Source organism: Pimephales promelas, chromosome 15 (genome assembly GCF_988280905.1).
Source record: "Pimephales promelas chromosome 15, fPimPro1.hap1.1, whole genome shotgun sequence".
Classification (NCBI taxonomy): domain Eukaryota; kingdom Metazoa; phylum Chordata; class Actinopteri; order Cypriniformes; family Leuciscidae; genus Pimephales; species Pimephales promelas.
The window spans coordinates 33,352,662-33,380,324 of record NC_142783.1 but is presented as its reverse complement, the minus strand read 5'-3'; the positions used below and the strand labels follow the sequence as shown (position 1 = coordinate 33,380,324).

General features: G+C 38.6%; 1 protein-coding gene across 6 annotated transcripts in view; it reads right to left on the bottom strand.

Annotated features, from left to right (window-relative positions):
- Window positions 1-27,492, bottom strand: part of daam2 (dishevelled associated activator of morphogenesis 2) — a 111,529-nt gene extending 84,037 nt beyond the window's left edge. For 5 of the 6 annotated variants that reach the window (XM_089120571.1, XM_089120572.1, XM_089120575.1 and 2 more), the window contains exon 1: window positions 21,903-22,057. The gene's annotated coding sequence lies outside the window, so the exon portion shown is untranslated. Of the gene's footprint in view, window positions 1-21,902; window positions 22,058-27,163 lie in introns of those variants that run through there. The other variant, XM_089120570.1, reaches the window with a different exon arrangement.
- Between the last annotated feature and the right edge of the window lie 171 nt (window positions 27,493-27,663).

Genomic DNA, 27,663 nt, shown 5'->3' with positions numbered 1-27,663 from the left:
GCTTGTCTCTTGACACGCCCACATTCTGTCGCCAATGGTCACTGTCGCTCGTGTCGCCAGCGTTCCATTGAAATGAATGGGATCTTGTCGCGGGGCTAAATGCATCACACTAGATATTGAGAAAGCAACATATTGTAATAATTGGTGCAACATTTATTAAGAACGTGACCAACATGTTTTCTTTGCTGCTTTATAGTTTACATCTGGGACAATGGGACTACAATGGGAAAATGGTCAATATAGCATTCAGGTCATTGACTGCCGTTGAGTGTCTTTAGGCACGTGTGTACATGTGTGCGTGCAGAGGGACAGAGGGCATTGCATAAATAAAAGGGCTGACTGCATGCAAACACGGGTTGATTTATCTCATCTGCTTTGACTCACATAATCGCATGCCTGCCATTTTAATACAACACATGTGCACCAACCGTCTAACTAAAACTACACATAGTTATGTAGATTATATCCAAAACTGATAGATGACCAGATTTCAAGCCAATGAAAAACACATAACTTACAACAAGGGGCCCGGAGAGGATAAATCTATGAAGGGGAAGGAGTATTTACATGCCATGTATGCATTTGGCAGACGCTTTTATACAAAGTGACTTATGTTGCATGGAAGGCGTACAGCACCTTAACTTACCGTTTGAGTTACAGGATTATAGAAAGTGGCATGATCCGAGTTGTCAAGGCGAAGTATATCACATCTATGAAGGAGGACCTTTAAGTGCCTACGTGCAACAGAGATGATGCCGGGCAAACCCAACCCGTCCTATCTCTCCTCTATTCTCTCCAAATCACTTCCTCTCTCTCTCCTCTCGTAAGATAAGAGAAAGGCTGTGGTCTATCAGGCCTTTGGGGAAGGAGCAATCAAAAAATTCACAGTAAAAACCTGAGCCAAAACAGTTGCCTGCTTCCAGTTCGGTTTAAAGCATGCAGGGCACATATCATGCAAAATCCACTTTTTTTAGCCCTTAAATGCATTTTGTTGTATATTTGGAGTGTTTATAAGTAAAAAGATGAGATTATTCTCTTCAGGTGCTTTGTTTACATCTTTATATTCTGTTTTGGTCATATTTTTCAACCTGTTCGGATTTTTCTTACGTTTTTTGAACAATTACGTCACAGTATTTGCAGCGGAACTGACAAATAAGGACATTGACTTCATGAATGATTTAAAAGCATGATAAATAAATTAATGAATGCATTTAGACAGAGGCATTGTGAATGGTCCCTAAAATGTTTACATCCAAACTACTCGACATCATTGTTGTTGAAATGAAATGGGTCGGACTCGGCTCCTCGGACCGAGAGTTACATTCATCATCATGCTGTTATCTGATATTGTTTAAAGCAAAGAACACAATTATTGGGGAAATTGACGTTTTAATTCGATTTAAAGAATCATAACCTTTTTAGAGCTGAGGATCAATGCAGATTTCCTGATTCGATTTTGAGTCCTTGACTCAATATGGTACCGATTAATGTGGCTTTTTTCAGTTGTGTGAGCAACTGCACACAAAACTATCAACATTAACATCATCAACCCCTTTTGCACTTTTGTTTCCTTGCAGATTGGCCATTTAGCTTCTGAATGTGCCTTTCTGAAAGTTTAAACAATTCTGCTAAACGACTATAAGCATAATCCGCAAAGAATGTTGATGAACCCGGTTTCATTCACTCTCTCTCATAAATTCAAACCATGTCAACATCTGCTTCTGGTCATTGTGAATTCATTCACTTTAACAAGAATACTTACGATTAAAACGGAGGACTACAAATTGCAATACGTCAGATCGACAGCGCAGTTTACAATGCAGCTGTCGCGTTTTCGAAGACTTCAGAGAGCATTATAGAAATCAGAGGTCAAGGATGTGATGGATTTACATTTAGAGAAGAACATTCATCCAAGCTTCACTGTCTGAAAGAGTAAAATGACAAGACTTTTGCAGAGTAATGCAGTGTTTACACAAAAACACATGATGCATGAAGGGATTTTCTTAAAGGGATACTTCACCTCTGGAAAGATGAATGTGTATATAAAATGGGTCATTTATGTAGAAGAAATGTGAAATTATCTTTGAATTTGGAGCTTTCTAGACTTAGAAAAGCCAGAAAATGTAGTTTTGGCTTATATGGATGAAAGACAACAACTCCCAGAATGCACTGCCCAAGGAGGCCACGCCTACTGGTAACAGAGCGCAGTAGTTAAACAACAAGTCTAGGCTACTAATGAGTCTCCGTGATGAGTCTGCCCGAAAATGTGTTTCGAGATCGCCCAAAATGTCCGGGATTGGGCTTTTGCGTTCTACAGTCGCCATTCATTATGTTTACTGTGGGCGAGTGAGGGCCGCGGGAGAATGGTGCGATGAGCGACACTTGTGAGACGCACCGGTCTTGTGGTTTATTTTTTTGTTTTTTTTTTGGTCGTGATTGTAGCAATAGTTCACAAGAGATAGAATATGTGGATAGTTGTATAGATGCATTTATGGATTATTAATCATTCAGCATTGAATACAATCTCTTTCTTTCTAATGGGCTTCCTTATCGCACAGGCTGTCTCTGGTGCTATGACTTGACTAATACACACTCTTCTTCACCACACTCTTCTTTGGTCAAGCATGGATAAAATACAAATTTCCTAATATTTCCAGCTGTGCAATTAATTCATAGAGCCAGACCGATATATCGGCTGGCCGATATTAGGCATTTTCCAATATATCGGTATCAGCAGTTATAATGGCCGATAAATGAATATTTAAAAAATAAAATAAAAACGGACGAAACACGCTTTAATCATCTCTCCTTGGCCTTTTATATTGAAAATGTTTGTTTTACAATTTGCAGTATGATGTTATCTATTGCTAAATTATGGCTCATCATAGACTAGCTAACCACAAAGCTAATCGTCAGTGGAAGACCGCTAACGTTAACATTAATGAGTTTGGAAACCACAACGAACTTTTTCTGCCTAAATAAAGTAATGATTACTGTATTTATAACTAGCATATCTCTAGTTAGTCCCTGCATTGTAAAATGTAAGTTATACTTGCGAGGAGTTAACATTTAGACATAGAAAAAGTATCAAACGTATCTTGTGCAGAAAAGTTAGCTTTTCTTTTACACGTGTGTGAAATCCAACAATATTTAATAAAAAAAAAAAATATCGGCCGATATATCAGAATATCGGATTTTAAAACCCAAAAATATTTGTATCGGTATCGGCCTTTAAAATCCTTTCAAAATTCAAAACATACTCTTGGTTAAAAGAGATTATATTCCAAGCAGTTTTACATGTTAACTCGATAAATTTAGAAGTGTAAAGTTGCCAGCCAAAACTGGTGGTGTAAATTATTCAACCTGACTTAATCATTCCCTCAAGTCTTCCAATAACATCCAGAACACTTTTCCAGATCTTTAGCGTTTCCACACTCCAGGTTTCCCGGAGGTATCCTTAAACGCCTCGCAATAAACAAGCTGTTTATAAAGTCAGCCTGCCAGAAACAGTACAGATGTTTACAGTATATGGACATGAAGTGGAATTCAGGACACTCTCGAGCACGCTTCTTCACAAGCAGCCGTTTCTGAGACTCCCACAAATAGATCATTGACTGATCTGAACTGGACACTATTTATACCCAGAGTTACTGGTTAGTTGTTAGATGTTTAACATTCCAGTTGACTGTACAGGGCATTTCCCATATGTCACTGGGGCTGTGAGAGAAACCTGATCACACAGTGCCCCACATCAAATTCCTGGGCATCCTGTAGTGTGGACATAAAAACTGTTTAGTCCAAATCCCATCGACGACACAGTTCTGTAAAAGCATTAAGGCAAATAATGTGCGCGAAGAGGTAGAAAGCCTACACAGAATGTGATGATTTGCGACTTTAGTGATTGAACGGTCAAATACACACAGAATAAATTCAAGGCCTAAATGTCCGCATTGTCACAGTCCGCTGAGAGAAAATCAAATGTGTATCAGTATGTTGGATACATGCATTAGCTTAAAGTGACAGCAGCCTGATATACCTGCTGAACAAACAACAAAAGAAAATGAAAATCACTCACAGCTCTTGATTGAATGATCCTATGGTTTTAATAAGGATCAGTGTTTCTTTAATTCATACAGTGACGAATATGTAGCTATATTTTCACATTTGATTATTTCATTTCTAAAGTATTTCTTACCTGCATACTAGTCTTAAAGGAGTAGGAGTAGTAAACTTTTGCTGATAATTTCCTCACCCCCATGTCATCCAAGATGTCCATGTCTTTCTTTCTTCAGTCGAAAAGAAATTAAGGTTTTTGATGAAAACATTCCAGGATTTTCTCCATATAATGGACTTCAATGGGGTCCAAACGGTTCAAGGTCCAAATGAGAGTTTCAGTGCAGCTTCAAAGGGCTTTAAACGACACCAGACGATGAATAAGGGTCTTATCTATAGCGAAGCGATCGGTTATTTCAAAAATAAATAAAAAGTTTAAGTTTTATAAGCACAAATGCTTGCCTTGCTCTGTTCTGTGTGACGCTCCTGTTCAAACTCGTTCATCAAAATGAGCGAATCTTTTTCGAGTCATTTCGTTCGTTGAATGAACATCCTTGCCTTGCTCGACTCTCCTGTTCGAACTCGTTCATCAAAATGAAAGAATCTTTTTTCGAGTCATTTGGTTCATTCTACGAACAAAATGAACGAATCATTTTTTCGTTCATTTTGATGAACGAGTTCGAACAGGAGATTCACACAGAAAAGAGCAAGGCAAGCATTTGTGCTTATAAAACTTCAACTTTTTTATTTATTTTTTTAAACGACTGATCATTTCGCTTGATAAGACCCTTATTCATCGTCTGGTGTCGTTTAAAGCCCTTTGACGCTGCACAGAAACTCTCATTTGGACCTTGAACCGTTTGGTTCCCATTGAAGTCCATTATATGGAGAAAAATCCTGGAATGTTTTCATCAAAAACCTTAATGTCTTTTCAACTGAAGAAAGAAAGACATGGACATCTTGGATGACATAGGGGTGAGTAAATTATCAGCAAGAGTTTTTTTAAAAGTGAACTACTCCTTTAAATAGTCCTGAATAAATGAATGCCCTGTCGATTTTAATAAAATAACTATATCAAGATGTTATCGTGAGTCTAATCGCTCACCCCTAAACCATAGGTGTTGCTCTTGCTCTCAAATAGACATAAAATGTGCAATTTATTTCACGACAAGTGAACTTAATAATTAGAAATTTTGTCTTGACCCTTTTATCAATATCATACAAAGACTTTACACAAGGGTGCGTTTACATTGAAGTCTTAAAATAGACATTGAGTTTTTAAATCAAGGGTTAGAGGGGCCTATACATTCTAAATGATGACAGTTTTGAACCTCATGAGAGAAAAAGTAAATGACATTCATGAGCCCTTTAATGTCCTTATGTACATTTACAGTTCTCTCCATATGTCACTTGGTTTCACTCATGAATCATAAACATGCTGTGCCAGGAAAACCCATTTGCATGAACAACAGACAGGATTGAGTGCGAAAGGAGCATCTGCACTTAATTGATTTCAAGGAAGTGATGCGTATGGATGTACTTTCTTTTTACAGTCCAGTTTTGCATGAACATATGTACTTATTGTAGTAACTAGATACTTTTCCTGAACCTACCCCTAAACCTTAACTTAACCTTACACTACTCAGTACGGTAACACTTCATTTTACAGTGTCCTTCTTATGTTACATGCACTTACCATATCAGTAACTTATGCATAATTACATGCAACTAACCCTCAACCAAACCCTAATGCTACATAACCGTATAGTAAGTACATGTTCTCAATTAATATTACTTAATACTTAAATATATATTTAAACTGTGACAGTGACACCTAAAATAAAGTGTAACCCTCAGTACTCTGTAAGTACATTGAAAGTGCAAGTAACATAAAGTGCAACCATGCTTGTTATAGCCTTTTCCAGATGAGAGAGCTCAACTCTGTCCTTACCATATAAAAAATGTATGACAGACCAAAACACCCTCACAAGGGAACACACACACAGTTCAGAGACACTTTAACAGAAACCAGTCAGAAAACAGTGGATGGCAACATGTCCCAGCATCGAGACTTTGTCTGTCATAAACGGGTTTTATTTTGCTCTGTTGGGGAAATTATGAATCAGGAGTGGAGTTTTATATAATTCTCAATTCAATTCTCATCCTTCATTTCTAAACATGCCACCTTTCCCGGATCAAATACGGATGGCGCCGTCACAGGCATGGAAACAGCCACACACTTTCTTTGACATCTGCCATTTAATCAGTCCTCGTATAACCCTCAATCTTAATTTAAAATGCCTTTAATGCACTAAAGATGGGTATTTCGTCTTGTAAAAAGGTCTTAAGCCATAAAATGCACCAGAATTGAAGGATGCAAGTACTCACCCACTTCAGAGACCAGTCCTTTCGGATATACCATCCTTGCCCGAATGTTTCCTAGCACCCTTTAAATCGGGGCATCCCAGTCCTCTCACACACGTTTCTCCTTTTCTTTTATTTGAAACCGTTGTTGAATCTGCGCTTTAAATGATACTTCCAACCCAGAGCGACCAGAGAGCTGCTCCGACAGAGCCTGGATTTCAGCTGACTGTGCTGGAATCAAAGCTGTTGACATTGCTCCCTCCCTCCCTCTCTCTCTCTCTCTCTCTCTCCCCTCCCTTACTCCTTCTCTGGATTCCAGGTTTAGCACATGACAGCATGTCTCTGTAAACCAGCATGAGAAGAGATGGAGTGAGAGGGAATGAGTCTTCCAATCTCCCCATTCCCAACCCAGGCATTCAGAGAAAAAGGCTGTTTAGCAACACTGGGATTTAAAAAAATCTGATGTAAATGGGGTGCACGACCCACCAAATCCCAGCTAAACATGCTCACACTGTTCACACTGTTTCATACTTAGGCTGCATTTACACTGCAGGTCTTGATGCCCAAATCCGATTTTCTTACTATATCCGATTTTTTTTGACGACCCGCTTACATCTTTTAAAAGTGACCCGCCGTTAGGGTTGGGTATCGAGAATCGAGTATCGATTGGAACCGAGACTAACTTTTCGTTTTTCCCGGAATCGTTCAAAAGTTAAAATTTTGATTCCTAGTTTCGATATTCACAGTCCGCCGAGCGGAAGAAGAAACCGCTGAACAACACCAAGGAAGAAGCGTCTACCGGAAGTGTTGGCATAACCGCGCGAGTCGAACATGAGTAGCTTACGTCGGCGGTCCAAAGTGTGGCTTCACTTTTCTAAAAATAACGAAATCTCGGCAAAATGCAAAATTTGTGACAAAACGAGTATTTTTACAGAAGGAGTATTTCCTTCAGAAAGACCGTTGGTTAGCAAGGTTAGCTAAAGTTTTTTGACCCTGCCTCTTAAAAGAATCGGAATCGAGAATCGTTAGGAACCGGAATCGAAACAAGGAATCGGAATCAGAATCGTTCAAATTCAAACGATACCCAACCGTATCCGATTTTTGCATTTATACTATACACTGCTGAACCTACCAAATGTAGACGTTCTGACCAGGAAAATGAAGTAAAACACCACGAAATGCAATGGATGCAGATGCGAATAAAATTATCCAGTGTTTTTCTTTCCAAAATATTTTGAAAAGTCTTAAAAGCGCTTAAAAGCGTGCCTCCCCATATCTCGTGAAATGTCTTCAAATATACGGATTTGTTTCTAACAACCCTGCATTTTTGCTTGCACTCTTCACCCAAACACTCAAAACACATGAAACCTGCGTATTGCTCCATTGTGTGTATCCTTTCTTCCAACGCGCCTATAATCGCGATTTTAAGACGTACGACTCGCATTTATCCGATTTGTCTGCTTACATGGCACACGCAAACGCACATATCCGATTTATTACCACATATGAATGAGGTCTGAATCCGATCTGAGAAAATCGGAATCCATGCATTTTTTTCCTGCTTAGACGTTCACCGGTCATATCCGATCTGTGCCACATGAGAGGAAAAAATCGGATTTGGGCCACTTGAACTATGCAGTGTAAACGAGGCCTTATTATGCATGTCAACATTGCATGTAGATCACTTGCATGCGTGACTCAGGCCCTGTTTACACGAGAACGCTCGCGGGTGAAAACGTAAAAATATTTTATCGGATGTGCCTTTCGTTTACACGGCAACGGCTTTTTTGAGGCTCAAAAACGCATAAAAGTGAAACCACCCTCCACAGTGGAAATCTTAAAAACGCTCCACCGCCGCGTTCCCGTGTAAACGGTAAAAACGCAAAAGTCTGCTTGACGGTGAAAGTTGTACGCAGGCGCGTGGACTTGGTGTTGTTGTAGTATGCACTCCTTGCCGCCTGAAGTGCATACTACATTGAATTTCACACACTTTTGCGTCTCGCGGATTTCCCACACAAAACGCTCGTCTAAACGCAGAATAAAAAAAGATTTTTACCCCTAAACCCATCCCTATTCCTACCCAGCTCCACCCCCTTATCCCTAAACCCACCCCTAAACCTAACCAGCTCTACCCCCTGATCTCTAAACCCACCCCAATCCTAACCAGCTCCACCTCCTGATCCCTAAACCCACCCCAATCCTAACCAGCTCCACCCCCTGATCCCTAAACCCACCCCAATCCTAACCAGCTCCACCCCCTGATCCCTAAACCCACCCCAATCCTAACCAGCTCCACCCCCTGATCACTAAACCCACCCCTAAACCTAATCAGCTCCACCCCCTGATCAGTACCCCCCCTAAACCTAATCAGCTCCACCCCCTGATCCCTAAACCCACCCCTAAACCTAATCAGCTCCACCCCCTGATCAGTACCCCCCCCTAATACTAACCAGCTCCACCCCCTGATCCCTAAACCAACCCCTAATCCTAACCAGCTCCACCCCCTGATCCCTAAACCCACCCCAATCCTAACCAGCTCCACCCCCTGATCACTAAACCCACCCCTAAACCTAATCAGCTCCACCCCCTGATCAGTACCCCCCCTAAACCTAATCAGCTCCACCCCCTGATCCCTAAACCCACCCCTAAACCTAATCAGCTCCACCCCCTGATCAGTACCCCCCCTAAACCTAACCAGCTCCACCCCCTGATCAGTACCCCCCCTAAACCTAACCAGCTCCACCCCCTGATCAGTACCCCCCCCCTAATCCTAACCAGCTCCACCCTCTGATCCCTAAACCCACCCCTAAACCTAATCAGCTCCACCCCCTGATCAGTACCCCCCCTAAACCTAACCAGCTCCACCCCCTGATCAGTACCCCCCCTAAACCTAACCAGCTCCACCCCCTGATCAGTACCCCCCCCCTAATCCTAACCAGCTCCACCCCCTGATCCCTAAACCCACCCCTATTCCTACCCAGCAATTTTACGGCGTTTGTCATCCAGCTTTTTGGTGTATTGCCACCCATGGTGACGCTTCTCACCTGACTCCTGCTGAACACTATTTCTCATTATACCTGTTGCATCACACCTGTGTCTTGCCCTATTTAAATGTGTTTGTGCCTTTCTTTATTGTTCAGTCTTGAGCCTATGTCACCAGTTGCAAGCCAGCCTGTTAATGTTTAAGATGATGTCGTTGGCCCCTTTTGTCTGTTTTTCTTTCTTGGAAGCCCGGCTTCCATTGTTTTGTTGTACTTTTTATCAGTAAAGATTGTCTTTTGTTGAAGATCTACGACTTTGACCATCTCTGCTCTTGAATTCATCTATTGGCTCAATCTGTTAACTCAAGAGACCCAGGTTCTCTCCCCACCTTGAACAGCCTTGTTACATTATTAAATTGTTAAATTATAAAAATATACTATATTGGCATTAGCCTTAGAAAAACCTGACAGGGAACCAGTATGCTCAATGCTATGCACTAAAAGTTCCAAATAGGTTAATGCTGAGGGATTCTGTAATGTAGAGAAAAAAAGTTCAGTATGAAGAAGCACGTGTGCGTGTGTGTGTGTGTGTGTGTGTGTGTGTGTGTGTGTGTACACATGGACCTGGCGTCTCTGACCAGAAGCAAACTTTCAGTAAAGGATACGAGTAGCGGTTGAGGGGAGAGAGAGTCACAGAGGGTGAATAACAGTGAGAGAGACTGCAAATGCAGATGAGGGAGCTCTTTGTGCTTTTTTTGGGAGTGCTGATTGAAACCAGCTGTGCCTGTTGAGTTCTCCGGCTCTTTGCAACGTGACTCTACAGTACACTGGCTTTAGGATGGCCTGCTGACATTAAATTTACATCATTCTTTTATTCTCATCCAATCCTATTTCAGCTTCAGATTTAAAGGTCCTTGTTTTTGGATTTGTTATTTTGTTTTCATAAGTGTAAAAATGATTGCAAGAGTGCTGGACCAATGCAAATCTTTGAATTATGTAGTGTCTGCAGGCAGGAAAACAAGACATCTGACATGGCAAGACATTCATCCACTCCAGGTGTTTACAGATGTGCTTTCTGGAGAGGAATCTGTTAGTGTCTCCTATCTTAAATCAGTGCTTCACCTTTTGAGGACAAATCAGGATGACACAGATCTCACAAGAGCAATCAATAAAATACCTCAAGAAAAAATATGATGACCAAGTCCCTCAAGAACTTCTCGATGTTACTGTACATCATTCTTAGAGCCTCGCTTCACTACATACTACATCAGTCAAGATAAAACCCGGCCATGAAGACGAGAATGATGACAGAAGTGCAAAAATTACATCATTTACCAGCATTTATCTCCAACAACGACGCGTGCTCTCGCGTGAACAACAACATGCATGCTTCATGGTGCTCTATGAATGCATATTGGTGATTAATATTTTGTAAATAAAGTGGTAAATTATGTTTTTTGCACAAAGAAAGAACTCGTGTCACTGGAGAACTCGTGAACCGGAAGTTGCAAACGACTTTTCTCCAGTGTTGTGACGTATTTTCGAGAGAAACGGAATACTAAATGAGGCAAAAATAGTGGGCGTGGCTTTTTTTCCAACTAGCACCTGATTGGATCTAGGAAAATGGGTGTTTCATTTTGAAATGGAGGATGACGCAAGTTTACACACGCTGTCAATCAATGCTCGCTTGGCGCTCGCAAACACACCCCAGATAGCAAACTGACATTGAATCAACGTGGAAATATGCGATATGACATTGTTTTGCTCATCTAATTAACGTTGAACCAACGTCAGACGCGTCATTCTTTCAAAACTAACGGAAAATCAACTTGAAATCAACGCGTTGTTTCAACGTTATGAAAGCAAACCAATTTTCGATTTTCATTTAGTTTGAAGAATGCCGCGTCTGACGTTGGTTCAACGTTAATTCGATGAGCAAAATCAGCGTTGTTTCAATGTCATGAGAGACGTCGTTTCCACGTTGATTCAATGTCGGTTTGCTGTCTGGGATAGTTGGAGGGGCGTGGTTATGGATGTTAATGAGACACCCAAACCGTAAAGCCTACGTCATCGGGCAAGGTCCTCCAATGCAGAGGGGAGGGGCATTTTCAAAATTTGATTAAAGATTACGAAGCCAAAAAAATGTTTTGTGTGGATTGACTTGCATGTATGAATTGTTCACCACAAAACGATCAATTTAGGCAAACAAAGTAAGTATGGTCAATTTTGATTTCATAGGGACTTTAAACCAATGGAGTCACATGGATTAGCTACTTTTATGATGACTTGGGCTTGAAAGTGGTCATTGTGTGGCTTCAATTGAGGGACAGAAAACAACAGATTTAAAAAGATCTTAAAGGGGCGATGAACTGAGAAATAAATTTTTCCTTGAGCTTTTGACATCTAAGAGGTCATCATATATAAGAATATCCTGTAAGTTTTAGAACTGAAAACGTCCTTGTTAGTCCAATAAAAGCTTTTATTGACACCAGCCTCTGAAAACGACTCGTTTTTAAAAGTGGGAAACTATGACGTCGAAGGGGTTAAAACACCACCCCCGCAGAAGAAGATCAACACCTACTTCAACATGGCCGGTTAAGCCCCGCCCACCGATTCGCGCATTACACGCATAGCTAAATAGCCTAACATACGCATATGCCTACCTCGTGATGACAAATCGGATCGATCTAACGAGCAATACAGAATATTGTGCAGCGCCTGGTTGTGGAAGAAGACGGTCGCTGCATAAGCTTCCTCTGGATTCCAATAGGACTTCATGGATAAACTTTATTTGTAATGACGTTCCAGCTGATGAGGGTAAAACATCGTCATCTGTTCGCTTCATTTCACTGAGGATTGTTTTGTAAACAAGACTGGCTTTGCAGACCGATTAAGAGTACAGAACGGTGCTGTGCCGTCTATATTGGATCTGACAGGAATTGTGCAACACGCGGACTCTTGGTCGAACATGTATGGGCGAATCGGGTTGCCATTTGACAACATTGGACGTTTTCAACAATATAATAACATTTAAAATGCCAGTTCATGACCCCTTTAGTTCGTGTTTCAAAGATGAACAGAGTCATACGGGTTTGGAACGGCATGACAGTGAGTAATTAATGACAACATTTTTGTGTGAACCAACCCTTAAAATACAATTAAATCAATCACTGATTAAGCATTAGCATCCCTAATCAGAAAATCTCTGAAACTGTCCTGATTTTTAAATCTTCTGTCTCAACCTAGGTGACTAGCCCATTTAAAACATGCATAACCAGTAACTAGCGTGGCTCGGTCAAAAACCAACCCAAGTTGAGTCAGATCGGAGTCAGATTCAGTCATCACATCGTGCTCGGACTCATCATTCAATGGTCATTACTTAAATCAACAGTTCTTATACTTATATAGAATTAGGAAAGAACATTTTCCTGCAATTGTACAGTATCTCTCTCTTTGATTTAACGCAAATAAAGAGTCATGCTGTATATGGTGGTTTTGTTAAGGTCATTTGAACGGTTTCTCCTGAAAGCTCTCTTTCTCCTGAAGGTGAAGTGGAAAGAGGAAATGCCGTGCTGTATTTGCTCCATGTGCTGCCTGAGTGACATCCAAAGGCTTGGAGATAAAGAATGCGTAAGACTTCCTGCTCCAAAGCCCACAGCTCCCAAAACATCTCACCGTTTATATACTGCAGCAAATTACCCAGGCAACCTGGCTATGAATCAAGGCCTCGCACCAGAACACAGAGAGAAAGAGATGCAAGCCTATCTTAAAGACTTACTGAAACTAGCTATTTTTACAACAACAAAAAAATCATGTTTCTTGTTGCACTTTTGAAATGAGTGAAATCTCCAGTGAGTGGTGCTAAAAGCTCATTCAGTTTTTCCAAAACAGATGAATATGAATCTGGCAATGTAGGTTTATGATAAATGTAAAGCACATTTGCAGAAGCATGCCATTTTAGCTTGCTTCTTCAAGTTTTTGAGCTCTAATATCATGACTTTACGGGAATTGGTGTTTCGCAAGTGCAATCCTATACCAGGTGTATAGCTTAGAAATGCCATACTGTACATATGAGCTGGTTCTTTGATGCAATGTTTACAAACCATGTGCTATGTTAAAAGTGTTTTGAGGACATTTATTAATCGGTTTATTTATCTGCTCCTGTAATTATAATTTGTGTGAAAAGGAATAGCACTTTCCAGGCCTTATTGAGAAATCTGACGTACAAATGTATTGGTCGACTGGACGGCTCTCAGAATGGTATTATTAAAGGGATATGGTTCACTTTGAAATTAATTTTTGATACGTTTTATCTTACCTCAAGGGCATCCAAGATGTAGGTGTCTTTGTTTCCACAGTAGTTTCAATTTTGATATTTTTAGGTCAAACCGTTCTAGTCTGTCAGTCATATAATGGAGGTCTATGGTCACCACCTCAAAGAGCATGCACAGAGAAGTCCAGATTAACCATGATTTAATGACTCGTAAATGTAAGTACACATCGATGGCCTAAGACATGAAACGAGCGGTTTGTGTGAGAAAACCAACAGTATTTATATCGTTTTTACCTCTTGCTATTACCATAGACCTCCATTATATGACTGACGGCTTGACATAAAAATATAAAAATTGAAACTACTGCGGAAACAAAGACACCTACATCTTGGATACTAAAAATTAATTTCAAAGTGAAGTATACATTTAAGCTACTGACAAATCCGAGTAAAAGTGTTGTAAAAGCACTGATATAACTGTCTGTTATTATTGGTGATTGTGGGTTTATTTTTATTTTGTTTTTGGGAGGTGTTGGGTGTCTGTCATGTTGTATGGTTTTCTGATGGACCCAGAGTTTGACAATAAAATTTCGGTGTTCTGAAGTTTTGCTAAAAGCACTTTTTTTTCCCGATGGGCCTTGGTTTATTTTATACACACACTCTCAAACGAACAGAGAGAGGCATTCCCTAAACTAGGAGAACATTATGTCCAATGCCTGCCCCCAGAACATTGTTTAGCTCTACACTTCCTGAATGCAGATAGTAGATCCCTTACATGTTTATTCATTCTGGGAGAGAAGTAAACAGCAGTCAGGGAAGCTCTGGTCCAATACGCCAGGCATGTACCAAGAGGTCACACGAGTACTTGGACAGAATTTAACTGGAATATTTTGGAGGAAGCAACTAACCATAAGAATGCATGCTGCAAACATGATGCGCACACCCACATCAAGAAGAACATGCTGGATTGTGGTGGTTTTGGTCCTTTTTCATGAATTGAACATTGCACTGCTCTTTGTCTGAAAAAAAACCCATGACAAATAAATAGGGTTGGGTATCGAGAATCGAGTATTGATTGGAACCGGGATTAACTTTTCGTTTTTCCCGGAATCGTTCAAAAGTTAAAATTTTGATTCCTAGTTTCGATATTCACAGTCCGCCGAGCGGAAGAAGAAACCGCTGAACAACACCAACGAAGAAGCGTCTACCGGAAGTGTTGGCATAACCGCGCGAGTCGAACATGAGTAGCTTACGTCGGCGGTCCAAAGTGTGGCTTCACTTTTCTAAAAATAACGAAATCTCGGCAAAATACTAAATTTGTGACAGAAGGAGTATTTCCTTCAGAATAGATTAGTAATACCATTGGTTAGCAAGGTTAGCTAAACTTTTTTGACCCTTCCTCTTAAAAGAATCGGAATCGAGAATCGTTAGGAACCGGAATCGAAACAAGGAATCGGAATCAGAATCAGAATCGTTCAAATTCAAACAATACCCAACCCTAAAAATAAATGGCATTTAATTCAACAGTCCATTTGGAATCTAATGCAAAATAATCAAAAACCATGAAAGTAATGAGCCTCATTAGCAATATACATTCTGAAACATCTCTAAAGACTCTGAAGTTCTCATTGTTCAGTTACTGCTGTTTTCGCTTGTGTCAAGAAAGCATCTGATCATTGGTCACCAACTCAGTAGGCCTTTCCACACAACTACATTATAAACTTTCTCATCTATTCTTTTCCCATTCTTTCTAACAATATAGAATGGTCTTGTAAATGACACATAATCACATAGTCTGCAATGGTTGAGTAAAATGTGCATTCACATGACGACAAGAGGAGAAACAAGTCAAATTTGTGCAGAGTGACAGTCTGTTTATAATGTGCACTTGTCTTTATCAGATCAATCCATGTATAGTGCTGCGTAAGTCCACTCGATTTGAAAAGCAAAACCAGCCGTCACAATCACTCATATTTCTCACGAAATACTGCCGCTAAAATGGAAAATCCCTATACAAATCAAAAATGAAAGTGAAGATGCACCATTGAGCAACTAATGAGCTTGTTGGCTTCTTCCTTCTACAGTTTACCTCTTTATAGAGCAGATTCAAAAAAGATAAGACTTCACAAAACAAGGTTTGGCCATCTACCTCAGCTTTTAAGGTACTGTGCAATTTTTACGATAAAATACCGGCAGCTGTTTGTTATCAAAAATTTACCGCCAAAAATATGGTAGTGACATTGGTTTAACAGACTTAACTAAAGATTTACAGTAATAAAACATTTCATTTACCAAAATATTGAAGTATTAATATCTGTATTGTACTATTGTAATGCACTGACAACCACCAATTACAGCAGCCGTTCTTCCACAAGAAAGTTAATATTTATATAGAGAAGCTGCACTGTGTCATTCACACAAACATTAAACATCATTGTGGTAACGCACATAAAAATAATAAAAAATACAATATTAACAGTAATTTAACATGCAACATAAAACTCTAATGTACATAAATGATAAGAAACAAACTAAGAAAACTATGAAGAAAAAGATCGAATGCAAATGGGAACGTCAATTTACGTTTTTTAACTGTAAATTATACATTGATTTGTTCTTTTTCACTTCCAAAAACTGTAAATCTAACGGTATTTTACGGTAAGATTACGTTAAATGTACCATTAGATCTATCACAGTTATTTACCGTATATGGTAAGGAAACTGTTAACCAATTAACGTTTTTTCACAGTCTTTTACCGTTAAAATCACGATAATTTTTACATGTGAGGTCGCCACGATGTACAATGTAAAATCAGTGTCCAGAATCAAGAGGGTGTTTACTGAATTAAAGAGGTCATTGAGGTCATTTAAAGACACCCTGTTTTTAATGTTGCTTATATGCATGTAGTTTAGCATTAATTGAGAGATGTGTGTAAACAAACAAGCAAACAATTATGGATGCATGCAAAAACCTTGGAAAGATATGAAGTAATATTCAAACATCTAAGTAACTGACACTGTAAAACAATATTGATGGTTTAACTTAAAAAAGTAAGTAACCTGGTTGCCTTAAAATTTTAAGTTCATTGAACTGTAAAAACTGAGTTAATACAATGAAGGAGATTAATTTAACCATCAGAAACTCAAAATAATAAGTTATCTGAACTAAATAAATTATTTAAGTTGATTTGACAAAAGAAAAAAATGTTGTGATTACTACACTGTAAAAAAATATTGTTGGTTTAACTTAAAAAAGTAAGTGACCTGGTTGCCTTAACATTTTCAGTTAATTGAACTGGAACAAGTGAGTTAATACAATGAATGAGATTAATTTAACCATCAGAAACTCAAAATAATAAGTTATCTGAACCAAATAAATTATTATAAAGTTGATTTGACAAAAGAAAATATGTTGTGATAACAAATCTTGAAAATATTTTTTACAGTGTGTGTTAATTCTAATGCCTAATCTATGATCAGTAATATTTGAAAAGGACTCACGTCCAGTCAGCAATTATTTGTCGTAAAATGGTTTATTGCTGTTTATTCATAAGTAAATCTATAAATCATTGTTCCACTTTGTTCCTTCATGACCTCTTTAAGAATCCACATTTTTCAGCCACATTGTTGTATAGTCCGGCAATGAAAAATCTTTCGGTCATCTTCTGGCGTATCTGTATGTTTTTCTGGAACCCCCTGCAACCCTAAAGGAGCGACTGGGAGAAGTTGGACCTCTGGCTTTGCACACTGAGCCCCTGGGAAATCTGGGAGAGGGGTGGTTTCTCTCACGGACTGAGGAGGAATTTTCCCACAACCCCTCTCTGCAAAGGGGGAGGACTGTCATAGCTATTGAATAAAACAACAAAAAAACTAAACACAGCTGATCCCTGACACACACACACACACACACAAATAAAAAGTGTGGTGGTCGAGCCATGAGGAGAGTGATTGAATCAAATATGTGTCATGATATTAAATGTAAAATGAATTGTATATTTCCTAAAAATAAAATCACTATGAACACAACTCCAGTAAAAGCATGATTCCAGAAATATGTTTTTATTGAACAGTGATCGAGCAACACATTTTTGTGGGAAAATAAATCATAAAAGTGGTTTGTTTTGTTATCTTATACATGTCTGAGGTGGCGAGGGGGGCTTTTATGGGGTCGCAAGTTCACCAGCATGTGGGAAAGACACTCAGTATTCACACACTTTAATGCTTCGAATAAAGTTAATACTTGTTAAAAAAAATCTCTTAAGCAAAGTTTGTAGTTATGTTTTAGACAGTCAGTTGTTAGACATACTATTAAATTATGTTCATTTTGGAAAGTTACAGATTTAAAAATAAAATCTAAAGATCCCACAATAATGATATTTTATTATACTGAAAAATATCATATTTGGTATTTTGAAGATTTCATTATAAATATATGATCATAAATAATCTCTGGGTAAAAAAAGCAAAGACCTTTATCTAAACTACATTCATCAGTAATTTTATCCCTTCTCATTTGCTACAGACAGTGCATTTGTAAATCTAGAACATGAAAAATATATACTAAATATTAGATCAACATTTTCGACCAGTGGTTCTCAACTCCAGTCCTCGGGACCCACTGCTCTGCATATTGTGTATATCTCCCTTATTTAACACCTGATTCAGATCCCGTTAGGATAGACTCTATGAACTGAACTGAGTGTGTCAGATCAGTGCAGAGCAGTGGGTCTCGAGGGCTGGAGTTGAGAACCACTGTTTTAGACTCCACTTTCTGCCCTTCAATTTGGCCAAAACCCAGAAAATCTTCTACATTTCATGTAGAAACATGACAACATGCAAAATGCAGCATTCATGGTTTTCAGCCCTCATTTTCCTCAGTTGTTCGCACCACTGATCATACAGTACATCAGTGCGTATGAACGCTCACTCTCTCTCCTGATAACTAGTGCCAACTCGTCTCACAATCCATGTGTGACTCAACACCTTTTACCAACTCATAAGATGGATGGATGGATGGAGGGATGGATTTGGATTGATATGGATGGATGGATGGATGGATGGATGGATGGATGGATGGATGGATGGATTTGGATGGATGGATGGGTGGATTTGGATTGATATGGATGGATGGATGGATTTGGATGGATGGATGGGTGGATTTGGATTGATATGGATGGATAGATGGATGGATGGATGGATGGATGGATGGATGGATGGATGGATGGATGGATTTGGATGGATGGATGGGTGGATGGATTTGGATGGATGGATGGGTGGATGGATTTGGATGGATTTGAATGGATTTAGATGGATGGATTTGGATGGATATGGATATGGATGGATGGATGGATTTGGATGGATGGGTGGATGGATTTGGATGGATGGATGGATGGATATGGATGGATGGATGGATATGGATGGATGGATTTGGATGGATGGATGGATGAATTTGGATGGATGGATGAATTTGGATGGATGGATGAATTTGGATGGATGGATTTGGATTGATATGGATGGATGGATGGATGGATGGATATGCATATGGATGGATGAATCATGGATAGATGGATGGATGGATGGATGGATGGATATGTATGTATGGATGGATGGATATGTATGTATGGATGTATGGATGGATGGATGAATTTGGATGGATGGATGGATGGATATGTATGGATGGATATATTATGTATGTATGGATGGATGGACATGTATGGATGGATGAATGGATGGATGGATGGATGGATGAATTTGGATGGATGGATGGATGGATATGTATGTATGGATGGATGGATATGTATGTATGGATATGTATGGATGGATGGATGATATTTTTCAGACTGTATAATAAATATTGTGGGATCTCCTTCAATGCATTCAGAATCTTTAATCTGTAACTTTCCAAAATGAACATATTTTAATAGTATGTCTAACAACTGTCTAAAACATAATATGGATGGATAGATGGATGGATGGGTTTGGATGGATGGATGGATGTTATTATTAGTAGAAATTCATTCATCAATCACACACATTTTCGATTTCCTGGATCACCATCACTGTTTATCTCTCATGAAGTGCAATTTAGTGTTTTTCCAAATAATTTGTTAAAAACACCGAACCGATTCTCAAGTCTTGGTGTTGAGAGCACATCTTTTTTTCTTTATTTCTATTACTAGTGCAAACACTAAAAAAGTGCCATGCATGTTCTGTGTATATAAACACAGCACCAGACGGGCAGTCAGAGTAACACTCGCTCTGGTCACTGCAACCATAACATGCCAAGAACGGCTCCCACTAAAACACCCCAAGAACAAGCCTTTGTAACGCAGGCAGGAGACCAGCGGCGAGGAGACAAAGGCATCCAGTGTGTTTCTAACTCAGACGCTTGGATGCTATTAATAAATGCTTCCAGATTTTCCGGCAGTGAACTCTCTTTGGCTAACACACACCAGCTGGGCACAGGCGGTTGGCAGAGAGGGGTGTAGAGATACTGTAGATTGTGCTGAGTTGCTAATTATTGACAGACCTCAGAGGAGCAGAGTCAACAGCGTCTACTACACTTAAATAAAGCGAGCTGTCCAGCAGAACGTTTTTTACACTTATTATTGTCTTAATATTTTATTAAAACGTTGGCTTGTAACCTGTCACTGTGATATGCGAATAAATTGGTATATCTGGACATAAATGACATTGAAATTTGTGTGGCTTATTGAGGAGACGTGCTGTTATTATCACATGACAAAAAAAACTAAACAAGCAATTGAAACATATGATTCAGAACTTGAATTCATTATTGACACCTGACACATGAATCAGACTTAAAATGGACCGTTTTGGCTTGGGCCAGTAAGGAAACACCTAGCAACCACCCAAAATAAAACCCAATGCCCTACAAACCACCAAGAACTGGGCAAGTCGTCAGGCCAACTCCAACATCATGGCAAGCACAGGCAAGCAGCATTCATTTTGTTTTTAAGAAGATGTAAAATGAAATCCCTAAGTTCCCTAAGTAACAAAAGCCATTGATAGTCAAAGAAAGATACTCTATATTCCTTTCAGAAGTGCATGTTTACGTTCTATTAGTTTTGGCGTGTTGGTGCTAATGTCAATCAACATCTGGACTCAAACTGCATGTTTCCAGAAGCTCTCTCTACAGAAGCAGCCGGCAGAACATCTATATTCTCCGTTTACTGCCAAGCACAACACACACACGAGTCCGAGCTGCTTACAGTGACGTCCATCTCACCCATCGGGTCAGCATGTGTGCACAATGCGACTTTTTTCCCCCAAAAAAACCCTCACCTGGTCAGAAGAATACAGCCACTGATGGGCAACTGACACAAAGAAAACTCTTAACACAAAATTATGTAACTAAACTATGCTGCAAGGCTGGCCCTAATATTAAGTATGGGGGAAAAATAGTTGGCATTGCTTTTTGTAATAATTTTTTGGATACCTGACATGGATGGACTAAGCCATAAATGAGTCATGACACACCAACTTCCTATGTGAACACAAAACTTTGCATGGCCATTAAACACTGCCCTTTAGTACCAGTATTCCTTTTCTTTTCTTTATATACACACACCGCCACTTTATTCATTGGTTGCCAACCGTTTATGGTAACAAACAAAATTATATTACATGAATATTGCACATATGGTGTATTTGGTCAGATATAATTAAAAAAGGCAATGTGAAAAGATCATTTGAAGGACGGACAAACTATGTTTTAGAAAAAGTATGTTTTATAATTTGTAATGTGAAAAGAGGGAAACAGCGCCCTCTACTCACCACGAAAACAAATACAGCCTCAGAATACTACACTATACAACACCGGGAATTGGATTTTGAATGAAATCTAACTAACGTTAAATAATATAGTGTTTAATCACATTTCTGATACGCAACTTTAGACATGACGTAAATTAAATAACAACGTTATAATTCACAAAATCAACCAATGACACTGACTGCATGACGGCTGCCTGAACGAGTGTTATCTGAAATTGGCAAAACAGATATCAGGTCGCCTTTAATACTGGGCTACATCATATAAAAAGGACAATTGTGGATTTTACTTAAGGTTCATATCTAAATAAGTGAAAAAGATAGGTCCATATAATCGAGATGCCTAGTGTCAGCAATGTCTCTGCAATGTTAGCAGAGCAATCGTTATTAAAAATCATAACACGACTAGCACAAATCAGCAGCGCTTCATTACTTACAGTATATCTTCATATTTGAGAGAAAGGCGGTGTCCAAATTGTAATCCGTTTGAGATGATACCGTGAATTTAGCGTTGAGACTTCAGAAGTGGCAGTGGGTGAACGACGAGCGTCTCACCATCAGCAGTCCAAGCGCTACACGCCTACTAACTACAGTCTCTCTTAAAGACACAGTTCATCAGCATCTCGTGCCTGCAACCAAATTAGGGCTGAGCCAAGTGTACGACCGCCGAAACAAAGTGACAACTGATGTAAAGCCAATAATAACGTACAACCTCCTGAGACCTGGAAAAAAAGTTTTTTGAATGTAGTATTTTTCATGTAGGCTAATTATTCTTTAGATCATACGAAACAAATGTGAGAAAAAACATTTTTTGAACATTTTTTTCTAAATGTATGTTAAGACACATTCACACCGAGAAAAATATGCCTATTGATAGCTATAACGATGATGAGTATGTTATCGTTCTGTCTGTTGTTTTGTCGTCTGCCACTCGAGCTCTTTAAAAGCAGGATAAATTCTGATTGGCTGTCAATGTTTTTATCGTTCATCAGCTGGAGAACAAAATTATTCTGATCGCAAAAAAAATGTATTCCAATGATATTGTTTCCACGTTATTGTTGTGGTGTGGACTCTGCTATTCTTTTATATTTAGAACTATTGTTTATAGTTTTTTTTAAACCAAACTATGAATTGAAATACCATTTTACTTTATGCAATATGAGGTTAAAATGGCCATACACAATGTATATAGGCTACGCTTATTTATGCATATCAAATTTGCATATTAAATGTGTTCTTGGGGAAACATGCAATAAAAAAACAAGTGTGGGATTTGGCAACATTTTAAAAATAGCCTAATAATATTTCATAGGAATATTGATATATAGTTTCTTTCCATATTCACTTGCTGTGTCTCCCAAAATACCTAATAAGCATGCTTTGTATGAACATGAAATCAGTGCACTGTTTTGGAACAAAAGTCCTATTTAGAAACCCCATAACATTTTCCCGAGATGTTAATTTATTAGATTTGGTAATAAATAGTAATAGTTTAGTAGTATAAACATTAAGATAACCATTTGGCAGGCCTGTGCGCTTTACAAGACATCCTGACGTAAAAAGGTGACACAAAGAAGTTATATATATAATGTGCACTGCAGTGGACTAAAGTCTATTCCTGAGACCCGGGAGGAGAGCTAAAATGTCTTTTGAAAGACTAGTGAGACTCATGATGCTGTATTATTCTGCTGGTTAAAAATGTATTATTATGCACTAGAGCTTACAGTTTGTTGCTGGCCTCGGGCGGAAACCGCTACTTTTCGGGAAATGAAAAAAAAAAAACGGTGTATTTTTAAAATAATTAAACACTGCATCGTCAAAGTTGATTTTGAGGCTTTTTATGGTCAGACACTGCATGGCCCTGAGTATACAAACAATATATTACATTTTATCACCCCTGCTTTCAGCCCTCTGTCCATCCCTCGAGATTCCTCCCAAACTCTGAGAGAGAGAGAGAGAGAGAGAGAGAGAGAGAGAGAGAGAGAGAGAGAGAGAGAGAGAGAGAGAGAGAGTTGGCATTGTCTGTGGGCCTGCTAACCAACGCTCTCTATTTTTACTCTGTATTTGGGGTGGTTAACAGCATGCTGTGGGCTCCAGTGCTGGCCTACCCCGCACTGCTAAATCTGAACTCGCTGAGGTTAGAATAGCAGATGCTGGGTGAAACAGTCGAGCACCCTCCAAAATCCCACAGAAGTAGGAATAACTCAGGGCGTATCATCGTTTTATATATTTCATCTTTAAAACGTTCATCAGAGCATGTTTGATTGATTAAATGCAGAATACACGAAAATAAAAATGTTTGGAGACTGTGCTCATCTAAAAGGCAGCTTTATGTACAGGTGATTTTCATAAGCGTGAGACTGGGACACCTTCATGGGAGGCCCTGATAGAATGTCCATAACAGCAAAATTCCAAAAGAGCATTTCTATAAAAGGTAATGGAATGCACCTAAAAGCTTTGGCGAAGTGTACAGCGCACGTCACAGATTACTTTGGCTCTGTTTCCGTAAGCAGATATCAAAATGTTATCAGGAAAACCCCAAAGTTGTCATGGCTTTCAACAGCTTAATGAGACATTTTTTTAAAAATAAAATTGATTTTCAATATATGAAATACAAGATCACGAGAAATTCGGTCTGGTAGATCATCATGGCGTCATAATATATTCATTATAATAAAAAAATATTGATGGTTTAACTTAAAAAAAGTAAGTAACCTGATTGCCTTAAAATTTTAAGTTCATTGAACTGGTAAAAGTGAGTTAATACAATGAAGGAGATTAATTTAACCATCAGAAACTCAAAATTATATGTTATCTGAACTAAATAAATTATTTGAGTTGATTTGACAAAAGAAAAAAGGTTGTGATTACTAACACTGTAAAAAAATATTGTTGGTTTCACTTAAAAAAAAGTAAGTAACCTGGGTTGCCTTAAAATTTTAAGTCGATTGAACTGGAAAAAGTGAGTTAATACAATGAAGGAGATTCATTTAACCATCAGAAACTCAAAATAATAAGTTATCTCAACTAAATAAATTATTATAAAGTTGATTTAACAAAAGAAAATATGTTGTGATAACAAATCTTGAAAATATTTTTTTGTGACCGTAGACCAGTACTTCTTTAAAGGGACATTTATGACGAGTGTGAGCAGACAAACCTCCTTGGTAAAAAAACAGGACATTAGTTTGTCTATTGACCCATGATCCATTTTTCTTCCAAATTTTTGTTTGTATTTATTTTCTTTCAGTGGTAAACTGAAAGAAAAAAGTAAACTCTTAATGTTATGATTATGAAACGCATTAGAGCAGTGATGGACAGCTATAATTATATGCAAAAATGTCAGAATGCAGTGATGCAGAGAGTTTATTTACATGCAGTTTAAGCCTGTTATACAACATATTATTGCTTGACCTCTTTAATAATCAACATTTCTGATTATTTATATATTTTAAATATGAATTACTTCACTTTCCCAACTTCCCAAGCACTATTGTTCTTTAATAAATCTTGCTTATATATTATATACATATTTATATATAACAGCAAGATTTTGAATAGCATTTAGAGAAATGTAAAAGTATAAAACTTACCTAGATTTACTGTAACTATGACACAAATAAAATACATGATGCCAATATGTCAAATGTAGACAAAAAGATCATTTACACTGCATGAATGCCTTCTGGATCAGTGCTTTAATTGGCTATTGTGTTAAATGCAACTATATACTTTGCAAGGAGCTCTAACAAGATGATGTGTGAACATTCACAACATGTTAGCAAAACACAAAGAGGTGAAGCATCACAAAGAGCTTTCGTGTGTATAAACAGGTTCTTCAACATCAATGTTTGCATGAAATTTCCGGCTCATTTACTCTTGTGTCTCTTTCTGAGAACATCAACACAAAACTTAAAACATTTCAAAAATGTCGAATCATAAGTGAAATGAACAGAGGATTAAAGAAATGCATATCTCCAATGTTAGTCTCATCCGTCATAAACCTTCTGTCTCATCAATTGAGAGAAAACACGTCTCATCTTGTGTTGTTTTGCAGAACTTCCAGTAAAGTCACCAAACAACAACAGTTTTGCTTTCACTTCGTGGCACCTTGTGAAAAATGAACCTGCAAAATGCCAGGCTTGTCACATGACCAAACTCTCTGCAACAGATCTCAGCATGCCCTGATGGAAATGGTCAATTTGAGCATCATTAAACAGTGTTGTTGTCGAGACTAGTCCTTTCGAGTCCAAGTCGAGAAAGACAACGGAAGTTGGTCAAGCAAGTCAGAGTACAAAAGCTCCATAAATCATGCAAGGCAAGACCGAAACTTCAAGCAGTTTAGACTGGAGGTGAGCCACATCTGAAAGAGGAGTCAGACAGGGAAGGGTCCGACCAGAGAGAGTCCGTACAGTTATCAGGTCCAGGAAGAAGACAATAGAGGAGTCAGACAGGCGAGAAGGTCACCATGAGGCCAACAGGAACATAAACAGGGCAAACCAGGGGCAAGGTCAACGGCTAGAGGTCAACACAGCTAACCTGGGACGAGAGCGAGAGTCAGTACTGGACGGGCAGTACTGCAGTTTTCTGCTCTGCCCCTTTAACTCTATCATTACTAAACACACAGCGCCACCTGTCGTGACAGAGGGAATATGCATCAAGTTTTAACAGCAAAGGTGTTTACAGTTGAAAGGCTAAAATATTCAAATTTGTAATCCAAGCTCATTATTTTAATGTAAGAAAAATTAATAAAGCATATGTATAGTAAACTATATAGAAACAGAGTAAATTAATTAAGTAAGCAATAAGGTATGATGAGAGGCTGTGCTGTATCGTGAATAAGTAACGGCTGAAGGGCGTTGTTAGGCACGATGCGAAGCGGATCATATGGGAGCCTGTCATAAAATAGGTAATTATATTGATCTACTGTATGCATTTTACTGCATTAAAAGGGTTAGAAAGTTGATGATCAATGAAATCGTCTCCTTCAGGTTGTGTTTACCCATCATCAGAAAAAACAACAACCTTGAAACGATGTTTTTCAAATGGTTTTCTGTCATTTATTTATCTGATACACTGCATTTATAATGATATATTTGTATATTGTAATGTATATTTTGTTACTTTTTTGTACTGTGTTTTTGCAATAAAAATAAATAAATTAAAAAAATAATGATATATTAGGGTTCCTGTACATTTGGTTAGTGCGACCTCTGCTGGTCACTATAATGAATGCCACAAGCTGCAAGATACAAAATAAAGTAGCCTAGGCTGTAAATTGGAGAGGAATCTCTCTCGTCTAAACACTCATGGTAATCTTGTCTCATAAAGAGAAAATCAAGTAAGATTCTTAAATTGCAAGGATGAAAACTGATCTCATAGGAATATGATATTTCCTATATATCAGATAAGGTATTTTCTGTTATCATCTCCTTTGACCCATCAGCATGATGAATCGAACATAAACACACTTTTTTTGTTCGGACAGCTAGGGGCCTAGCTCCCCATACATAGACTCAGTGTAATCTGGATGGCAGGGGATATAATTAATCATATCTCACTGAAAAACAAACTGATTTTCACGCGTTTTTTTGTTTGTCCTTTTGCTGCAAAGGTAATAAATGTAGCTATGATACATGGCACATGGGATATTTTGTTCACAAAATACAACCAATAGTACGGAAATGTTAAATCTTACTTGTGAAAAGTAATTCCTCGAGCGATAGTCCGCCGATTTGAGCAGGAATATGCTGCTCAGTGCTCTGACATCTACTGCTGCTGTGCAACACATTAGGAAAACGACCGGTTCAAGATGGCGGCCGGACTTCTCAGTGCCCAGCGGCCAATGGGCTCTATGCACGGCGTTATTTCCGGTGAAGGATTAGGGATGCTCGATAACTTCCGCCGATCATAGAGTCCAATGCAATACCGAGAATTTATATTGAATTTTATACTCCATGGTTATACTAATGAAACGTTAGTCACAAAAACAGATAAAACAGACACCCCTCGTTGTGTTTTATGCTTCTTTTTAAAATTATATTAAATAAACATAACTATATATAAAATTACATCTAAACGTATGTACGTTTCGTTTCAAAGACGGGAGGAGAGTAAATATTGAAGACTCTGCCATAATCCCGTTTTCTCCGGTTTTCCTCCGCTTTAATCTACACAACCGGAAATGGACGAGCATCC